The 19,534-nt window shown below is 45.7% G+C and overlaps 1 protein-coding gene across 10 annotated transcripts in view; it reads left to right on the top strand.

Annotated features, from left to right (window-relative positions):
* prdm10 (PR domain containing 10) overlaps positions 1-19,534 on the top strand; it is a 241,471-nt gene that overhangs the window by 12,966 nt on the left and 208,971 nt on the right. For 3 of the 10 annotated variants that reach the window (XM_087976534.1, XM_087976527.1, XM_087976530.1), the window contains exon 2: positions 14,223-14,320. The exons of 6 other annotated variants lie outside the window; for them this stretch is intronic. The gene's annotated coding sequence lies outside the window, so the exon portion shown is untranslated. Of the gene's footprint in view, positions 1-13,205; positions 13,223-14,222; positions 14,321-19,534 lie in introns of those variants that run through there. One more of the 10 variants, XM_087976528.1, reaches the window with a different exon arrangement.

Raw genomic sequence — 19,534 nt, 5'->3', positions numbered from 1 at the left:
CCACACTACCAAGTATCCGACCATTAGCCCAGTACCCCGTCTTTTTGTTACTCTTACCAAAGTGAATCACCTCACACTTAGCTACATTGAACTCCATTTGCCACCTTTCTGCCCAGCTCTGCAGCTTATCTATATCCCGCTGTAACCTGACACATCCTTCCTCACTGTCAACAACTCCACCGACTTTCGTATCATCCGCAAACTTGCTCACCCAACCTTCTAACCCCTCCTCCAGGTCATTTATAAAAATGACAAACAGCAATGGTCCCAAAACAGATCCTTGCGGAACACCGCTTGTAACTGCACTCCAAGATGAACCTTTACCATCAACTACTACCCTCTGTTTTCTTCCACCCAGCCACTTCCTAATCCAAACCTCCAACTCACCCGCAGTAGCCTACCATGGGGAACCTTATCAAACGCCTTACAATAATCCATATACACCACATCTACCGCTTTACCCTCGTCTACCTCCTTAGCCACCTTCTCAAAGAATTCAATAAGGTTTGTGAGGCACGACCTGCCCTTCACAAAACCATGCTGACTATCCTTGATCACATTATTCCTATCCAGATGTTCATAAATCCTATCCCTGACAATTCTCTCTAAGATTTTGCCCACAACAGAAGTGAGACTCACCGGCCTATAGTTACTAGGGTTATCCCTACTCCCCTTCTTGAACAAGGGAACCACATTTGCTATCCTCCAGTCTACTGGCACTATTCCTGTAGACAACGAGGACATAAAAATCCAGGCCAATGGCTCTGCAATCTCCTTCCTTGCTTCCCAGAGAATCCTAGGATAAATGCCATCAGGCCCAGGGGACTTATCTATTTTCACCCTTTCCAGAATTTCCAACACCGTGGGCGGCACGGTGGCACAGTGGTTAGCACTGCTGCCTCACAGCGCCAGAGACCCGGGTTCAATTCACGCCTCAGGCGACTGACTGTGTGGAGTTTGCACATTCTCCCCGTGTCTGCGTGGGTTTCCTCCGGGTGCTCCGGTTTCCTCCCACAGTCCAAAGATGTGCAGGGTCAGGTGAATTGGCCATGCTAAATTGTCCGTAGTGTTAGATAAGGGGTAAATGTAGGGGTATGGGTGGGTTGCGCTTCAGCGGGTCGGTGTGGACTTGTTGGGCCGAAGGGTCTGTTTCCACACTGTAAAGTAATCTAATCTAAAAAAAACCTCTTCCCTACATACCTCAAAGCCGTCCATTCTAATTAATTGTGACTCAGTATTCACATCGGCAACAATGTCCTGTCCCTGAGTGAATACTGACGAAAAGTATTCATTCAGTGTCTCCCCAATCTCTACAGCCTCCACACGCAACTTCCCACTACTGTCCTTGACTGGACCTATTCCTACCCTAGTCATTCTTTTATTCCTGACATACCTATAGAAAGCCTTAGGGTTTTCCCTAATCCTACCAACTAAGGACTTTTCATGTCCCCTCCTTGCTGCTCTTAGCTCTCTCTTCAGATCCTTCCTGGCTACCTTATAACTCTCAATCACCCCAATTGAACCTTCACGCCTCATCTTTACATAGGCCGCCCTCTTCCATTTAACAAGGGATTCCAATTCCTTATTAAACCACGGCTCCCTCACATGACCCTTTCCTCCCTGCCTGACAGGTACATAATTATCAAGGACACTCAATAGTTGCTCCTTGAACAAGCTCCACATATCAATTATGCCCTTGCCTTGAAGCCTACTTTTCCAGGCCACGCATCCGAGGTCGTGCCTCACCGCATCATAATTTCCCTGCCCCCAGCTATAACTCTTTCCCTGCAGTGCACACTTATCCCTCTCCATCACTCGAGTAAAAGTCACCGAACTGTGGTCACTGTCCCCAAAGTGCTCACCTCCCTCCAATTCTAACACCTGGCCTGGTTCGTTACCCAGAACCAAATCCAATATGGCCTCACCTCTTGTTGGCCTGTCTACATATTGTGTCAGGAAGCCCTCCTGCACACATTGGACAAACACCGACCCATCTAACGAACTCGAGCTATAGCTTTCCCAGTCAATATCAGGAAAGTTAAAGTCCCCCATAACAACCACCCTATTACTTTCACTCTTCTCCTGAATCATCCTAGCAATCCTTTCTTCTAAATCTCTAGGAGTATTAGGAGGCCTGTAGAAAACTCCTAACAGGGTGAGCTCACCTTTCCTATTCCTAACCTCAACCCAAACTACCTCAGATGGCGAGTATTCATCCATCGTCCTTTCCACCGCTGTAATACTATCTTTGACAAGCAATGCCACACCTCCCCCTCTTTTACCCCCACCTCTGACCCTACTAAAACATTTAAACCCTGGAACCTGCAACAGCCAATCCTGTCCCTGTTCTACCCATGTCTCCATAATAGCCACAACATCGAAATCCCAGGTACCAACCCACGCTGCAAGTTCACCTACCTTATTTCGTATACTTCTTGCATTGAATTATACACACTTCAAGCCACTTTCCTATGATCTTGAGCAGTTCTCTCCATTGAGCCATCTATGAGCTAACACTACCTTGATAGCATATGGGGAAGCATCACATGTCACCATTTCCAAGGTTGACTCTTTTTGAAAAGCAGATGTAAGGATGCCAGGATACAGGCTAGGTTACGTATGAACTTTCTGTAATAATTTACCAATCCAAGGAAAGACCTAAGCTCCTACAGATGTGAGAGCCGGGGCAACTTTGATTGCCCTTACTTTACCTTCCAATGGGTGTAACCCGGTCTTGTCAACTCTAACTCAAGTAGGTCATTTGGGGTGCCTTTTCCTTTTGAAGGCATACGCCTTCCTTGGATGTACATTTTAGGAATATGCCCAAGTTCTCTCAGTGCTCTTCACTGGTATTCAGTGCTCTTCACCTGTTATTAGCATGTCATTTAGATAAATTGTGACCTGGCATAGACCTTGTGAAATGTTCTCCATCATCCGCTGAAAAATGGAGTGGACTGATGATACCCCAAATGGCAGTCTCTCAAATTGGTACAAATCCTTACTGTAGCATACTTCTGGGAATCCTTGTCTAACTGCAATTACCGGTATGTATGGCTCATATCTAGCTGCTTGAAGGATGCCAGTATAGGGTTTCAGTCCAGTCAAGGTCTTAAGCAAACTTAAGGATTTGAGTACAACGGGAATCTTGTTAAAGACTGGTTCTGCGATCACTGTTACAGCATATTAGTATCAACTTGCATTAGAACAGGGTGACCATTTAACCAGACTCTTGTTTGATTGGTTTGGATTTAGATGTTACTAAACAATTCAACTATTCCAAGCCAGATGTAAGTGGGCTTTCCAGGGTGTGCACTCTCCTGGATATGGTCTATGAGTTCTCTTACTCAATTTGTGGGCGGCACGGTGGCACAGTGGTTAGCACTGCTGTATCACTGCGCCAGAGACCTGGGTTCAATTCCCGCCTCAGGCGACTGACTGTGTGGAGTTTGCACGTTCTCTCCGTGTCTGCGTGGCTTTCCTCCGGGTGCTCCGGTTTCCTCCCACAGTCCAAAGATGTGCAGGGTCAGGTGAATTGGCCATGCTAAATTGCCCGTAGTGTTAGGTTAGGGGTATGGGTGGGTTGCGCTTCGGTGGGTCGGTGTGGACTTGTTGGGCCGAAGGGCCTGTTTCCACACTGTAATGTAATGTAATCTAATCTAATCAATTCAGGCCCAGTGGGACTATTTTCTAGTCTCGAGTCCACGTACCAACAGCAACTACAGTGGCTTGCCATCTCAGATCCTGAAGGAAATATTAACTGTTTTGCCAAGGCTGGGCTTTGTTTTGGGGTTTTGCTGACCTAGAGTCCCTCTGTTCAGGATATGTCCTGACTGAGGCTATGTAATCGCCTTCACTCAAGTGATGTTTCCCAAGCTCAGGTCGGCCTAGCAAGGATGTCTACTTCCCTGTAACTCAAATGCTCCATTTGTCACATTTTCGAATGACAAAGCCAGTTGTCCTGTCTGTTTGAAGTCTATTTGGGCTTCAACAAATAGGTGCTTTTACATGGTTACGTTATTAATCTGACATAGCAAACAGTCTCTCAGCATCTCTTTAAGGGTTAAACCAATGTCACATGCCTCTGCCAGTTTTCTTAACCTTGGCAAAAATACAGACACAGATTCCACTGGTTCTCGAACTGCCAAGTAAAACTGACAACATTTCAGAATTAGAGGAGGCTTGCAGTCATAATATTTCTTAACTAAATTCATCAACTATTGAACGATTTTAGTGTCTGATGCCTCAGGGCCAGATAGGCTCCTAATAACCAAAACAACTGCAGGTCCACAAACCATCAGGTCAATTACTCATTGCTTTTCATCTGCCCCAATGTAATTTACCAAGAAAAAAAAAATTCTTTCTACATACTGGGCCCAGACGGCAATGACAGCATCCAATGAGTCAAGCTTCCCAAATAACGTCATGAAGCCTGAAATGGTTACCACACCTGAAAGACAACTGTTGCAAGCAAATTTTACTAGGAGTGTTTTTTTTTTAAAACACGTTGCCACTAAAATAACTCCATGGAGGCTATTATCCTGTCATCAAGTCCCTTCATTTACACCTGCACAGTACTTGATACAGGCCTGGCTTCCTCCGAGCAAACTCTCATAGTGAACGGAGCTCCTGACATTCCTGTTTATTTTTTCTTTAATGACACTTCTGTTTTTTTTCTCCTTTTTTTTCTGTTTTTTTTCTTTTCTTAACCCCCACACTACCGCCTAACTGCGGTAGTGCTTATTTTTTCCCCAGCACCCATGGTGTGTGTGTGTGCAGGTGTGAGACACAGTGAGAGACACAAGGTGCACGAATCTTTATTCAATTTCCACCACCAGGAAGATAGGAAAACACCTGAGTGGCCAGTGACAAGCAGTGCCCTTCACAAAAAAGGGCAATGCTGTATGATCAAACAGTGAAGGGGAGGGCAGGGACGGTGGCACAGTGGTTAGCACTGCTGCCTCACAGCGCCAGAGACCCGGGTTCAATTCCCGCCTCAGGCGACTGACTGTGTGGAGTTTGCACGTTCTCCCCGTGTCTGCGTGGGTTTCCTCCGGGTGCTCCGGTTTCCTCCCACGATCCAAAAGATGTGCAGGGTCAGGTGAATTGGCCATGCTAAATTGCCCGTAGTGTTAGGTAAGGGGTAAATGTAGGGGTTTGGGTGGGTTTCGCTTCAGCGGGTCGGTGTGGACTTGTTGGGCCGAAGGGCCTGTTTCCACACTGTAATCTAATCTAAATCAAAATAGAGTTGGAGGGGGAAATACTGCACTCCACTCCCTGCGGCGCCCACCTCTCCCTGAACAACTCCAGGGTGTTGGTCGACACCGCGTGCTCCTTCTCCAAGGACACCCGGGCTCTAACGTAACCGCGGAAGAGGGGCAGGCAGTCGGCCCTAACGACCCCCTCCACAGCCTGCTGCCTGGACCTGTTTATGGCCAGTTTGGCCAGGCCCAGGAGCAGACCCACGAGGAGGTCTTCAGACCTGCCCTCCCTCCTCTGTGCCGGGTGCCCGAAGATTAGGAGCGTGGGACTGAAGTGCAACCAAAAGCAGAGGAGGAGGTTTTTAAGAAAGTCAAAAAGGGAGTGCAAACGCCCACACCCAATATACACATGGTCCACGGACTCCACAGCGCCACAGAACAAGCAGTTGGGCTGGGAGTCCGTGAACCACCGCAATCTGCGGTTGCAGGGGACCACTGTGTGCAGCGCCCTCCACCCCAGATCCCCGAGAGAAAGGGGGGGGCTCCCGCGTAGAGAGCCCTCCACTGGGGATCCCCACCGCCCGGTGGCAAATGGGCACGCCAAGGCGTGTCCGAACGGTGGATGAGGGAGAAGAGGTGGACGGTGTGCAGCAGCAGTCTATACAGGGCCCGCCTTTTTACCCCCTGAAAGGGAACAAAATTAAAATTCCGGAGTCGGCTCAGGTTGTGGGGCACAGGGTCCCGCAGGAAGTATGGGACCCTGGGGCCAATGTGAAATTCCGTCCGGGCTGGGGTGAGCGTGGACGGGATCCAACCGCACACCTGAGCGTCCTCCAACTGGTGCACTACGTCTGGTCCGAGCACCGCTGTTTTAAGGTGTCGGATGGCGGTGGCCATGTACCGGATGTCTACCGCTGCCCTGCTCGCTATGTCCTGCGGCAGCATCCAGCCCAGGCCCCCGGCACTGACCACGTCCCTGACACTGGTCACCTGCGCCGCCACGGCCCTCCCCTCCGACAGCCACTCGAACCCGCGAGTACGGAGGTGCGGATTCCTGAGCAACGGCTACCTGACGATAGCCGCTACTCCTGCCGGACGGTAGGCGTGGCACGATTCGACCATGTTCCAGACAGTGATCAGGGCCTGGTAAAAGACAGGTAGCGTCTTGAGGGTGACCTCCAAACCGTCACAGTCGACGAACAGGAGCTGCGTGTCGTAGTTGAGGTTACGCAACTGGCGGAAAAAATACGTCGCCAGGGCGCACCACCTGGGAGGAGGCTTGACATAAAGGTGTCGCTGCAAAGTCTGAAGGCGGAACGTCGCGACCTGGGTGCGGACGCACACCAGCGACTGACCGCCCTCCTCAATAGGGACTCTCAGAACCTGCGCAGCGTCCCAGTGCATCTTTTTGTTCCAGAAGAAGTCGACGAATGTTCTCTGGTTGTCAGCGACAAGACATTCTTGTTTATTTAAAAAAAAAAAATTTTTTTTTTAAACCCCCACACTACCACCTAAGTGCGGTAGTGCTTATTTTTTTCCCCAGCACCTATGGTGTGTGTGTGCAGGTGTGAGACACCGTGAAAGACACAAAGTGCACCAATCTTTATTCGATTTCCACCACCAGGAAGATAGGAAAACACCCGAGTGGCCAGTGACAAACACTGCCCTTCACATCAAAGGGCAGTGCTATGTGATCAAACAGTGAAGGGGAGGGTAGGGACTAAATCAAAATAGAGTTGGAGGGAGAAATAATGCACTCCACTCCCTGCGGCGCCCACCTCTCCCTGAACAACTCCAGGGTGTTGGTCGACACCGCGTGCTCCTTCTCCAAGGACAGCCGGGCTCTAACGTAACCGCGGAAGAGGGGCAGGCAGTCGGCCCTAACGACCCCCTGCACGGCCCGCTGCCTCGACCTGTTGATGGCCAGTTTGGCCAGGCCCAGGAGCAGACCCACGAGGAGATCTTCAGACCTGCCCTCCCTCCTCTGTGCCGGGTGCCCAAAGATCAGGAGCGTGGGACTGAAGTGCAACCAAAAGCAGAGGAGGAGGTTTTTCAGAAAATCAGAAAGGGAGTGCAAACGCCCACACCCAATATCCATGTGGTCCACGGGACTCCACAGCGCCACAGAACAAGCAGTTGGGCTGGGAGTCCGTGAACCACCGCAATCTGCGGTTGCAGGAGACCGCTGCATGCAGCACCCTCCACCCCAGATCCCCGAGAGAAAGGGGGGGGCTCCCGCGTAGAGAGCCCTCCACTGGGGATCCCCACCGCCCGGTGGCAAATGGGCACGCCAAAGCGTGTCCGGACGGTGGATGAGGGAGAAGAGGTGGACGGTGTGCAGCAGCAGTCCGTACAGGGCTTTCCTTTTTACGTCCCTAAATGAGACAAAATTAAAATTTCGGAGTCGGCTCAGGTTGTGGGGCACAGGCTCCCGCGGGACATATGGGACCACATTCTTGTTTATATCTGACAGCCATGGCTCTTTGACTGGGCCAGGTTAACAGCCATAATCAGGGAACTCATATTCTATCAGGGTCATCTGGTTGACCTTGTTACAATCATTACAAAGAATACCAAGTCCAGGTCATTAATATGCAGTCATTAATATGCATAGAAAAGAAACAACAATCCTGGGAGTACCACTTCCAACTTTGTTCCACTCTGGAAACAAATTTAATCACCAAACTATACTTTATTTCTCTTTGTCAATTGTTAGTGTCATAAAATCATACATCATAGAAACAGGCCTTTTGCCCATCATATCGACGACAACCAACAATCCCCAAAATATACTAATCCCATTAACCTGCCCCGGTCCGTAGCCCACTATGCTCTAGAATTTTAAGTGCTGATCCAGATGCTTTTTAAATGCTGCGAGAGTATATGCTGTTGTGTTGTCATGTTGCTACTGTCCGTTTACAACCATGCTCATGTAGCTACCCAATCTGTTACATGATATTTTGTTGTATACTGTTTACCAGGGTGGATACAAAACATCAAACACACTACCCTCAATAATGCTCTGTGTTACTGAAAAGAACTCAGTCAAGTTAGCCAAATACATTTTGCCATTAACAAATTCATTTGCACATTATTTATTAGCCCATATTTGTTCAAAATGCCAACTAATTTTTACTCTCCGTCTCAAAACTGGGAAAAATTGAGATGTAATTTATAGAGCTGAAAATGTGTTGCTGGAAAAGTGCAGCAGGTCAGGCAGCATCCAGGGAACAGGAGAATCGACGTTTCGGGCATAAGCCCTTCTTCAGGAATGAGGAAAGTGTGTCCAGCAGGCTAAGATAAAAGGTAGGGAGGAGGGACTTGGGGGAGGGGCTTTGGAAATGCGATAGGTGGAAAGAGGTCAAGGTGAGGGTGATAGGTCAGACTGGGGTGGGGGTGGAGAGGTCAGGAAGAAGATTGCAGGTTCGGAAGGCGGTGCTGAGTTCGATGGATTTGACTGAGACAAGGTGGGGGGAGGGGAAATGAGGAAACTGGAGAAATCCGAGTTCATCCCTTGTGGTTGGAGGGTTCCTAGGCGGAAGATGAGGCGCTCTTCCTCCAACCGTCGTGTTGTTGTGGTCTGGCGATGGAGGAGTCCAAAGACCTGCATATCCTTGGTGGAGTGGGAGGGGGAGTTGAAGTGTTGAGCCACAGGGTGGTTGGGTTGGTTGGTCCGGGTGTCCCAGAGGTGTTCTCATGGGCTCCAGCTATGCCTGCCTCTTCGTAGGATATGTGGAACAGTCCATCTTCCGCAGCTACGTGGCCCCACCCCCCACCTTTTCCTCTGCTACATCGATGACTGTATCGGCGCTGCCTCGTGCTCCCACGAGGAGGTTGAACAGTTCATCCACTTCACCAACACCTTCCACCCCGACCTCAAATTCACCTGGACAGTCTCGGATTCCTCCCTCCCCTTCCTCGACCTTTCTATTTCTATCTCAGGCGACCGAATCAACACGGACATCTACTACAAACCGACCGACTCCCACAGCTACCTGGTCTACACCTCCTCCCATCCTGCCCCCTGTAAAAACGCCATCCCATTCTCCCAATTCCTTCGTCTCCGCCGCATCTGCTCCCAGGAGGACCAGTTCCAAAAACGTACAACCCAGATGGCCTCCTTCTTCAAGGACCGCAATTTCCCCCCCCCACCCCGACGTGGTCGACGATGCCCTCCACCGCATCTCTTCCACTTCCCGCTCCTCCATCCTTGAGCCCCGCCCCTCCAACCGCCACCAGGACAGAACCCCACTGGTCCTCACCTACCACCCCACCAATCTCCATGTACTGCGCATCATCTGCCGTCATTTCCGCCACCTCCAAATGGACCCCACCACCAAGGATATATTTCCCTCCCCTCCCCTATCAGCATTCCGTAAAGACCACTCCCGTGATTCCCTCGTCAGATCCACACCCCCTCACCAACCCAACCTCCACTCCCGGCACCTTCCCCTGCAACCGCAGGAGGTGCAAGACTTGCGCCCACACCTTCCTCCCTCCAAGGCCCCAAAGGAAACTTCCATATCCGCCACAGATTCACCTGCACCTTCACACACATCATCTATTGCATCCTCTGCACCCGATGTCGCCTCCTCTATATTGGGGAGACAGGCCGCCTACTTGCGGAGCATTTCAGATAACACCTCTGGGACACCCGGACCAACCAACCCAACCACCCTGTGGCTCAACACTTCAACTCCCCCTCCCACTCCACCAAGGATATACAGGTCTTTGGACTCCTCCATCGCCAGACCACAACAACACGACGGTTGGAGGAAGAGCACCTCATCTTCCGCCTAGGAACCCTCCAACCACTAGGGATGAACTCGGATTTCTCCAGTTTCCTCATTTCCCCTCCCCCCACCTTGTCTCAGTCAAATCCATCGAACTCAGCACCGCCTTCCTAACCTGCAATCTTCTTCCTGACCTCTCCGCCCCCACCCCACTCCGGCCTATCACCCTCACCTTGACCTCTTTCTACCTATCGCATTTCCAACGCCCCTCCCCCAAGTCCCTCCTCCCTACCTTTTATCTTAGCCTGCTGGACACACTTTCCTCATTCCTGAAGAAGGGCTTATGCCCGAAACGTCGATTCTCCTGTTCCCTGGATGCTGCCTGACCTGCTGCGCTTTTCCAGCAACACATTTTCAGCTCTGATCTCCAGCATCTGCAGACCTCACTTTCTCCTCGTGTAATTTATAGAGTCATAGAGATGTACAGCACGGAAACAGACTCTTCAGTCCAACTCGTCCATGCCGACCACATATCCCAAACCAATCTCGTCCCACCTGCCAGCACTCGGCCCATATCCCTCCAAGCCCTTCCTGTTCGTATACCCATCTGGATGCCTTTTAAATGTTGCAATTGTTCTAGCCTCCACCACATCCTCTGGCAGGTCATTCCATACATGTACCACCCTGTGAATGAAAACGTTGCCTCTTAGATCTCTTCTATATCTTTCCCCTCTCATCGTAAATCTATGCCCTCTAGTTCTGGACTCCCCCACCCCAGGGAAGAGATTTTGTCGATATTATCCATGCCCCTCATAATTTTATAAACCTCTATAAGGTCACCCCTCAGCGTCCGACGCTCCAGGGAAAACAGCTCTAGCCTATTCAATCTCTCCCTACAGCTTAAATCCTCCAAACCTGGCAACATCCTTGTAAATCTTTTCTGAACCCTTTCAAGTTTCACAACATTTTTCCAATAGGAAGGAGACGAGAATGTATTACATCTTTAACTTTTCTCAGTTTTGAAGAGAAGTCACGGTTCTGAAATGTTAACAACGTTTTCTCTGCAGACACTGCATAATCTATTAAGTATTTTCTGTCTTTATTTAGAACATAGAACATAGAAGAATACAGCGCAGTACAGGCCCTTTGGCCCTCGATGTTGCGCCGATCCAAGCCCACCTAACCTATACTAGCCCACTATCCTCCATATACCTATCCAATGCCTGCTTAAATGCCCATAAAGAGGGAGAGTCCACCACTGCTACTGGCAGGGCATTCCATGAACTTACGACTCGCTGAGTGAAGAACCTACCCCTAACTTCAGTCCTATATCTACCCCCCCCTTAATTTAAAGCTATGCCCCCTTGTAATACCCGACTCCATACGCGGGAAAAGGTTCACACTGTCAACCCTATCTAACCCCCTAATCATCTTGTACACCTCAATCAAGTCACCTCTAAACCTTCTTTTCTCTAGTGAAAACAGCCCCAAGTGTCTCAGTCTTTCCTCATACGATCTTCCTTCCATACCAGGCAACATCCTGGTAAACCTCCTCTGCACCCGTTCCAGTGCCTCCACATCCTTCCAATAGTATGGCGACCAAAACTGCACACAATATTCCAGATGCGGCCGCACCAGAGTCTTATACAACTGCATCATGACCTCAGGACTCCGGAACTCAATTCCTCTACCAATAAAAGCCAGTACGCCATATGCCTTCCTCACCGCACTATTTACCTGGGTGGCAACTTTCAGAGATCTGTGTACATGGACACCAAGATCCCTCTGCTCATCCACACTACCAAGTATCCGACCATTAGCCCAGTACCCCATCTTTTTGTTATTCTTCCCAAAGTGAATCACCTCACACTTAGCTACATTGAATTCCATTTTATTTGTGCAGGTCATGATTATATAAGTGAGAACCAGGCTAATATTGAGGCGGTCAAGGGGAAATTAAAGAAAAATAAGAGCAATAAAGAGAATATGAGAAGAAACTGATAGCTATCAAAAAAATCCAAACATTTTCTGCAGACATAAATAGCAAAGGGTAAGAGTAGGAGTCAGACGCATTACAAATTAAATAAGAGATATATGCATGCTTGCCTCATGTACTATTTGAATGATTTACACCTGCCTTTACTAATGAAGTGAATACTCCATGATTTTTCTTTCTGTGGGATGTGGGCATCATTGGTGAGGGGAGCATTTGGTGTCCATGACTCGTAACACTTGAGCTTCGCTTACTCACCCACTTCAGGGGGCGGTTAAGGGTCAACCACATTGCTATGTTCAGTTAAGGATAGCAAATTGTTTTCACCCTAATGAATGATCTTCTCAAGAATCTATTTAGTTCCATGACAGTTATCACAGTTAGTCACCAATACTGAGAGTAGTTTTCCATTCCAGATTTATTAATTGAATTTGAATTTCACTAGCTACTGTGGTGGAATGTGAATCAGTATTCCCACCATATGAACCTGGGCCTCTGGATTAATAGTCCAAAGAATTACCACTGCATCAACATTACCTCAAACTATAGATAGGAAGTATTTAAGAGGTTGGATGCTCTATGCATTGATTTAACATTAATTGCAAAGGTCAACTATATTTAAAGTCGTTAACAGTTCCATATTAGATGCATTTGAGGAAACAGAGATATGGAAAAGTGGAAATTTCTAATGTCCTGGTCATAATTTTCCAATCCTCTTTAAGAACTGGGCTAAGGCCAGAGGACTTGAGAATTGTAAATATTATAACCTTGCTCAAAGAAGTGCAAGGATAAACCCAGGATTTTAACTTCAGTGGCAGGAAAGTATTTAGAAATAATAATTCAATCAATGTTAAGAGTGACTTAGCTATGCTTAGATTAATTAAGGAACGCCAGCAGAGATTTGTTGAAGGTAAATTGTGTCTAACCAATGTGACTCAATCGTTTGATGAGATAAGAGAGGATTATCAGGTATAATCTGGTTAATGTGACTGTCCAAAAGCAAGTCAAAGACAGCATAGAAAACCACAACATGCAAGATCCCAAATCCTACCCCAGCCTTACACTATCCTGACTTGGAACTCTAATTGCTGTCCCTTCACTGTAACTCAGTCAAAATTGTGGCACTCTCTCCCGAACAGCAGTGTGGCATCCCGACACGTGGACTGCTGCGGTTTGAGAAAGCAGCTCATTATCACCTTTTCAGAAGGAGCAAGCAACAAGTGCTGGCCTTTCCAGAAACAGCCACATCCCATGAACAAATTAAAAAGGGAACAAATTGATATTGCTACATGCAAAGGGTAAGAATGTGGGGCTTGCTAAATTGCTCTTGTATTTCACACGTACTTGTGGCCAAATGGTATCCTCCTATGCTGCAACTGTTCTATGAACTTGGCCTTCTGTTTCATCTTCACTGCTGCTGCTCTTTAAAGTCCCTGGAGGATGCTATCAATTACCTTCCTATTCTCATGGAATCGGTACCAGAATGTCATTATATCTATCTGCTAACAGATTCATTTATTAAATCCATATACACCATATCAACCGTATGACACTCTATTATGTCATCAAAAAACTGATTTACTACCAACTTGCGTTAATTTTCCCATACCACTCCTGAATATATTAGAACCAAGTTAATTATGTTCTCACTCCTTCATGTCTCATATTTTATCTCTAGTAACACTTTAAACACTCCAGTACATTTGTTAATATTTATTTCAATGGCACCTCTTCCTCACACTCCAGTCAATCTGCTCCTTTTTGCATAGCCAATCTATCATTTTCTATAAGCTGGTCATATTAGAGTCAGAAAGTCAGATAGCACAGAAACAAACCATTTGGTCCAATCAGTCTACGCCAACCATAATCCAAAACTAACCTAGCCACATCTACCTGCATTTGGTCCATATCCCTCCAAACATTTCTTATTCACATACTTATCCAAATCTCTTTTAAACAATGTAACTATACTCATATCCATCACTCCCTCTGGATGTTCGTTACATATACACTGTGTAAAAAAAAGGCCCCTCATGTTTTTAAAATCTTTCTCTTCTCACCGTAAAACTATGCTCTCTAATCTCGAGACCCCTACCCTAGGGAAAAGACACCTGATATTCACCTTATCTATACCCCTCTTGATTTTATAAACCTTGAGAAGGTCACTCCTTGACCTTCTACGCTCCAGTAAAAAAAAATTCCAACCTAACCAGCATCATCTTATAACTCTCCATTCCTTGCAACATCCTGGTAAATCTTATCTGACCCTCCCCAGCTTATTAATATCCTTCCTCACAGGGTGACCAGAACTGGACAAAGTACTCCAGAACAGGCCTCACCAACATGCTGTAGAACCTCAACATGACACCCCAACTCTTGTATTCAAAGATCTGAAGGTAAGCATGCTAAACGTTTTCTTAGTCATCCCATTTACATGTGATGCAAACTTCAAGGAATTACATACCTGAACCCCTAGGGGTTTCTGTTCTACAACACTACCCAAGGCCCTACTTTTAATTATGTAAATCCTGTCCTTGTTTGTTTTACCAAAATGCAATACTTTGCATTTATTCAAATTAAACTTCATCTGCCCCTCCTCAGCCTATTGACCCAATTGATCAAGATCTTTTTGTAATCTTCACTGTCCACTCTACCACATTTTGATGTCATCTGCAAACTTACAAACCATGCCTTCTATATTCTCATCTTATTGTTTCCCCACTACGCTACTTATCCTCTCCACAATACTTTACAGTTCTGTGTCATTCATAAATACTAGTGATATTAAGATCGATAACATGAAATTAATAGTAGAACATGAGTAGAAACGAATACATTACCTTCCAAAACTTCAAACTCCTTTTGAGAAGATTTGTAGCTCAGGTTGAAATTCTGGATGTAGGTTTGCTCGCTGAGGTGGAAGGTTTGTTTTCAGGCATTTCATCACAATACGAGGTAACATTATCAGTGAGCCTTGGGATGAAGCCTTCCGGAGGCTCACTGAAGATGTTACCCAGTATGGTGATGAAACGTCTGAAAACGAACCTTCCAGCTCAGCGAGCAAACCTACATCCAGAACTTCAAATTCCTGCATTGGTAAGTGGGCTACAATGTATAAATAAGGAATGAATGAAAAGATTATGAAACTAATGTTAATATTATTTGTACATTGTGCTGATAAATATGTCAGATGGTAGTGCTGGCTATTGCAATTTACCCTTATCGGCATACACTGTAAAAGTCAAATGTTAATATTATTTGTACATTGTGCTGATAAATATGTCAGATGGTAGTGCTGGCTATTGCAATTTACCCTTATCGGCATACACTGTAAAAGTCAAATTGAGACAAAGAGCATGAAACTTCAATTGTGATAAGACAACAAACTGTGGGATACAGCAAAATTCAAGTGAAGGGGATAGAGACCAATAGTGAAAATCTGAGGATTAAGAGGCACAAATAAAAAAAAGTCTTTCTGGTGATAAAGTCAGGATGAAAACAAAAGTTAAGGAAAACAATCCTACCAGCCAGAGGAGTTTTCTTACACAAGATGATTGCTATGAGCACAGACGGAGAGTATGAAAAAAAATCTCTTTTGATCTTTGCTATGGATAAGAAGAAAGTGATAGATTCCTTTGCGATAAGATAGTGATCGACTCAATATTGCTAATCTCCATAAAACAGCTGATCTCTGAATAAACATTTGAGCCACTGGTGGATGTTTCCTTCTGACAGTAGAAGGTCATGAAGAGCCTTCTTGAGGACAATTTGGGATGGTTACTAATTGGTAGCCCAGCTGGTGACAGCACATTCCATGAAAAAATAAACAAGAAAGAAAATAATTTAGAATGAGAACCACCGATGAATCCAATATCTCTACAACCACTTCCATCAATATTCTAGAATGTAGCTCATCTGGTCGAGTGGATTTATGGTGCTATGAGTGGATTTATGCTACCTCTTTGTTCATATTAACATTTTCCTTTCACCATTTTCGCAAGTCCCTTCGTTGCATAACATTTCTGAGCAATTTCATGAATTATCTGTGAAGTCAGGCACACTGTAATTATTTAGTTTCCCTCCCACTTCGCTGTTGTCCATTATAAATTCTCTTGTCTCTACCTGTAATAGGCCCTCTTTTGTCACTGCGTATTTTTGTCTTTTCACATACTGAAGCTTTTATAGTCTGCCTTTGTATTTTGCGAGCTTACATTCATATTATCTTTACCCTATCTTTGTCAGTTTCTTGATGATCCTTTGCTGGGTCCTAAATTACTCCTACTTCACAGGCTCGCCACCCTTTCTGGCATTTCTATGGGCTGTTTCTATTGATCGAATGCAATATTTATTTTAAATTGAAAGTGGTCCACTGATACAGTATTGGGAGAAAGTGAAGATTGCAGATTCTGGAGATCAGAGCTGAAAAATGTGTTGCTGGAAAAGTGCAGCAGGTCAGGCAACATCTAAAGAGCAGGAGAATCGACGTTTCGGGCATATTCCTGAAGAATACTAATACAATATTGCCAATGTTACATCCATCTCCAGTTTCCTGACTTTTCTTTTGTGCTCAATGTAAGCCTTGTGGTATGATGGTGAATAAATACCACTCATCAACATTTGCTGCCTCTTGCAGTTTCTCAGCTCCACCCAAACTGATTCTACATTTTGATCACTCACTGTAAGACTCCCACTCGCTAATGTACTTGTCCTCTGCTAAGAGCATTCTTTCTAACTGATGCATATTTTTGGATATTAATTTCCCAATTTTGGACATGCTGCAGCTGCAAACACTGCATGCATTCAGATTGCTTATAATTCTGCCTCTCTAACATTGTTCTCCATTCTGATCCTATTTAAATCCTGCCTTTGCTTCATGTGTCTTCTAATTGTGCTTGTTGTGTTTCTATTTCCCGTGAACTGTGTTGCTTCCTTCTAGTAGATGTGTCCTCTCAGGTGTCTGTGCCCCAGGTATCTAGCTTGATCACTCCCCAATTACAAGAGCAAATCTGCTTCCAAGAGTATTAGTTCTGATCCTCTCATGATGCAACTTATGAACCATACCATAGGAATCTGATGTGCTCCTCCTTATACCAATTCTTAAGCCATATATTCAAGCACTCAATTCTCAAATTCCTACCCTCATCAAAATATGGATGGCTTGATGGCAAATTGGTTAACGCTGCTGCCTCATAGCACCAAGGACTTGCGATCAATTCTAGTGTTGGGTAACTCTTTGTATGGAGTTTCTCTATGTTTGTGTGGGTTTCTGTCAGGTGCGCCGGTTTCCTTCCACAGTCTAAAGATGTGTAGGTTGGGTGAATTGGCAATGCCAAATTGCTCCATAGTGTTTAGGGGTGTGTAAACTAGGTGAATTAGCCATCATTAATGGGCATAGGGTGTGGAGAGAGGTTTCTTGGGATGCACTTCAGAGGGTCAGTGCTTACTTGAAGGGCAGAATGGCCTCCATTTGCACTGTAAGGATTCTATGACTGGAAGTAATTCTGATATTGCTGCTTTTGAGTTCCTGCTTTTTCAGCTTCTTCCTAGTTTCCTAAAATTTGCTTTTGCCATCTCACCTTTTTCTTACCTATGTTATTGGTACCATATGATGACCTCTGACTGTTCACACTTCTCCAGAAGAATATCTTGCAGTTGTACTGTCTCTTGTCTCTTTCTGGCACCAGGGTCAACATACCAACCTGTCATCATGACCATAGAAATGGTGTATTTTCCCTTGACTATCAAATCCCCCATCAACACCACTCTTCTGCCTCCAGTCTTGTGCAACTGTACTACCTGGGGTGCTATAGTCTTGGGTGTAACTGTACTCCTCTGTAGACGAGCCTTTTTCCATGCTGTATAATTCTGTAATCATTGTGCTCGCTCGTATCTAAAATGGAAAACCAGTTCAAGAATTAGCTCACCTCAAGGGACTTAAGCATCGTGCCTGGCAGTCACCCATTCCCTATCTGCCTAACATTTTGAGTGACCATCTCCCAACTTAAGCTTTTTACAAAAACAGTTTTGCTGTCAATTCAACAGCCAAGCACAACAATGCAATTTTCATTCTTCATGAAACTCCAGAATTCTTAATATAAGCTGCTTGAGGAATGTCATGGTTTCCGAACTTCAGATTCGTGCTTTTCCGGTGTTCTAAAATCTCTGCCTCATATTGAAACACAATTCCAAGTAAGTTGGCAGTATTTCAGTACTGTGTTCAATTGACTGTTCTTCAACTGAGTGTTGGAATTGTTCAACCACAACACTACCTACAGATTGTAAAAACCTTGCACTGTCTTGGGTTACAGAAATAGAGGAGGGGGCAAGAACAGATTTAAGAATGATGGTCGTTTTAAAACCAGACTGATAAGTCAACAGTCAGTGAACACCGGAATATTGAGTAAATGGAATTTATGTGAGTAATGAAGTGGACATTAGAGTATAGATGAACTTAGGTTTAAAAATGGTGAAAGATGAAAGACTACTCAGTACTGGAATGGTCAGGATTAGAGGTAACAAGTATTCGTGGTGATATGATCTCAGTTGAGACCTGTTTTTCTTATTCCTAAATGACTCACTATTGGAATCTTATGCAATCCTTAAAGTCTCCCTGTGATATCGAGAATGATCAATTTGAAGGACTCAGGTTCATGTCTCATTTGGTCTTTGTGAAGATTTCCATTTTTTAGAATCACAGAAGTGTTATAGAAGGAGACCATTTAGCTCATTGTGTTTGCACTGGTTCTTCAAATGGATATCATTGCCTCATGGCAGTCATAGAGATGTACATTGCCAGGGTCGGAGGATTTGAGCTATAGGGAGAGGCTGACTAGACTGGGGCTGTTTTCCCTGGAGCATCGGAGGCTGAGGGATGACCTTATAGAGGTTTACAAAATTATGAGGGGCATGGATAGGATAAATAGACAAAGTCTTTTCCCTGGGGTTGGGGAGTCCAGAACTAGAGGGCATAGGTTTAGGGTGAGAGGGGAAAGATATAAAAGAGACCTACGGGGCAACTTTTTCACGCAAAAGGTGGTACGTGTATGGAATGAGCTGCCAGAGGAAGTGGTGGAGGCTGGTTCAATTGCAACATTTAAGAGGCATTTGGATGGGTATATGAATAGGAAGGGTTTGGAGGGATATGGGCCGGGTGCTGGCAGGTGGGACTAGATTGGGATGGGATATCTGGTCGGCATGGACGGGTTGGACCGAAGGGTCTGTTTCCCTCCTGCTTTGTTTCCATACCTTGCACATTATATCTGTTCAAATAATCATCCAATAACCTTTTGAATGCATCAAGTGAACCTGTTTCCATCATATCTTCCAGACAGAGCATTCCACACCCTCATTAACATATTAAGTTTGCGTAATATCATTCAGGAACCTTTTGCTGTTTCTCAGAATACACTGCCTGAGGAAATCTCTAGAAACCAGATTCTATATGCTGGGCTTCGATTAAAGATTGATTAAATAAGTCAGTCACAATCTTTTCTTGGCCACATTCCCAGAAAATGTTAAACAAAAAGCAAAAAAAACTGTGGATGCTGGAACTCTGAAACAAAATAGAAATTGCTGGAGAATCTTGGCTTATCTGGCAGCACCTCTGGAGA

The sequence above is a fragment of the Chiloscyllium plagiosum genome, unplaced genomic scaffold, assembly GCF_037043375.1.
Source record: "Chiloscyllium plagiosum isolate Xiang-an unplaced genomic scaffold, Cpla_swu_hap1 HiC_scaffold_29, whole genome shotgun sequence".
Classification (NCBI taxonomy): domain Eukaryota; kingdom Metazoa; phylum Chordata; class Chondrichthyes; order Orectolobiformes; family Hemiscylliidae; genus Chiloscyllium; species Chiloscyllium plagiosum.
This window is presented reverse-complemented; position numbering and strand designations above follow the sequence as displayed.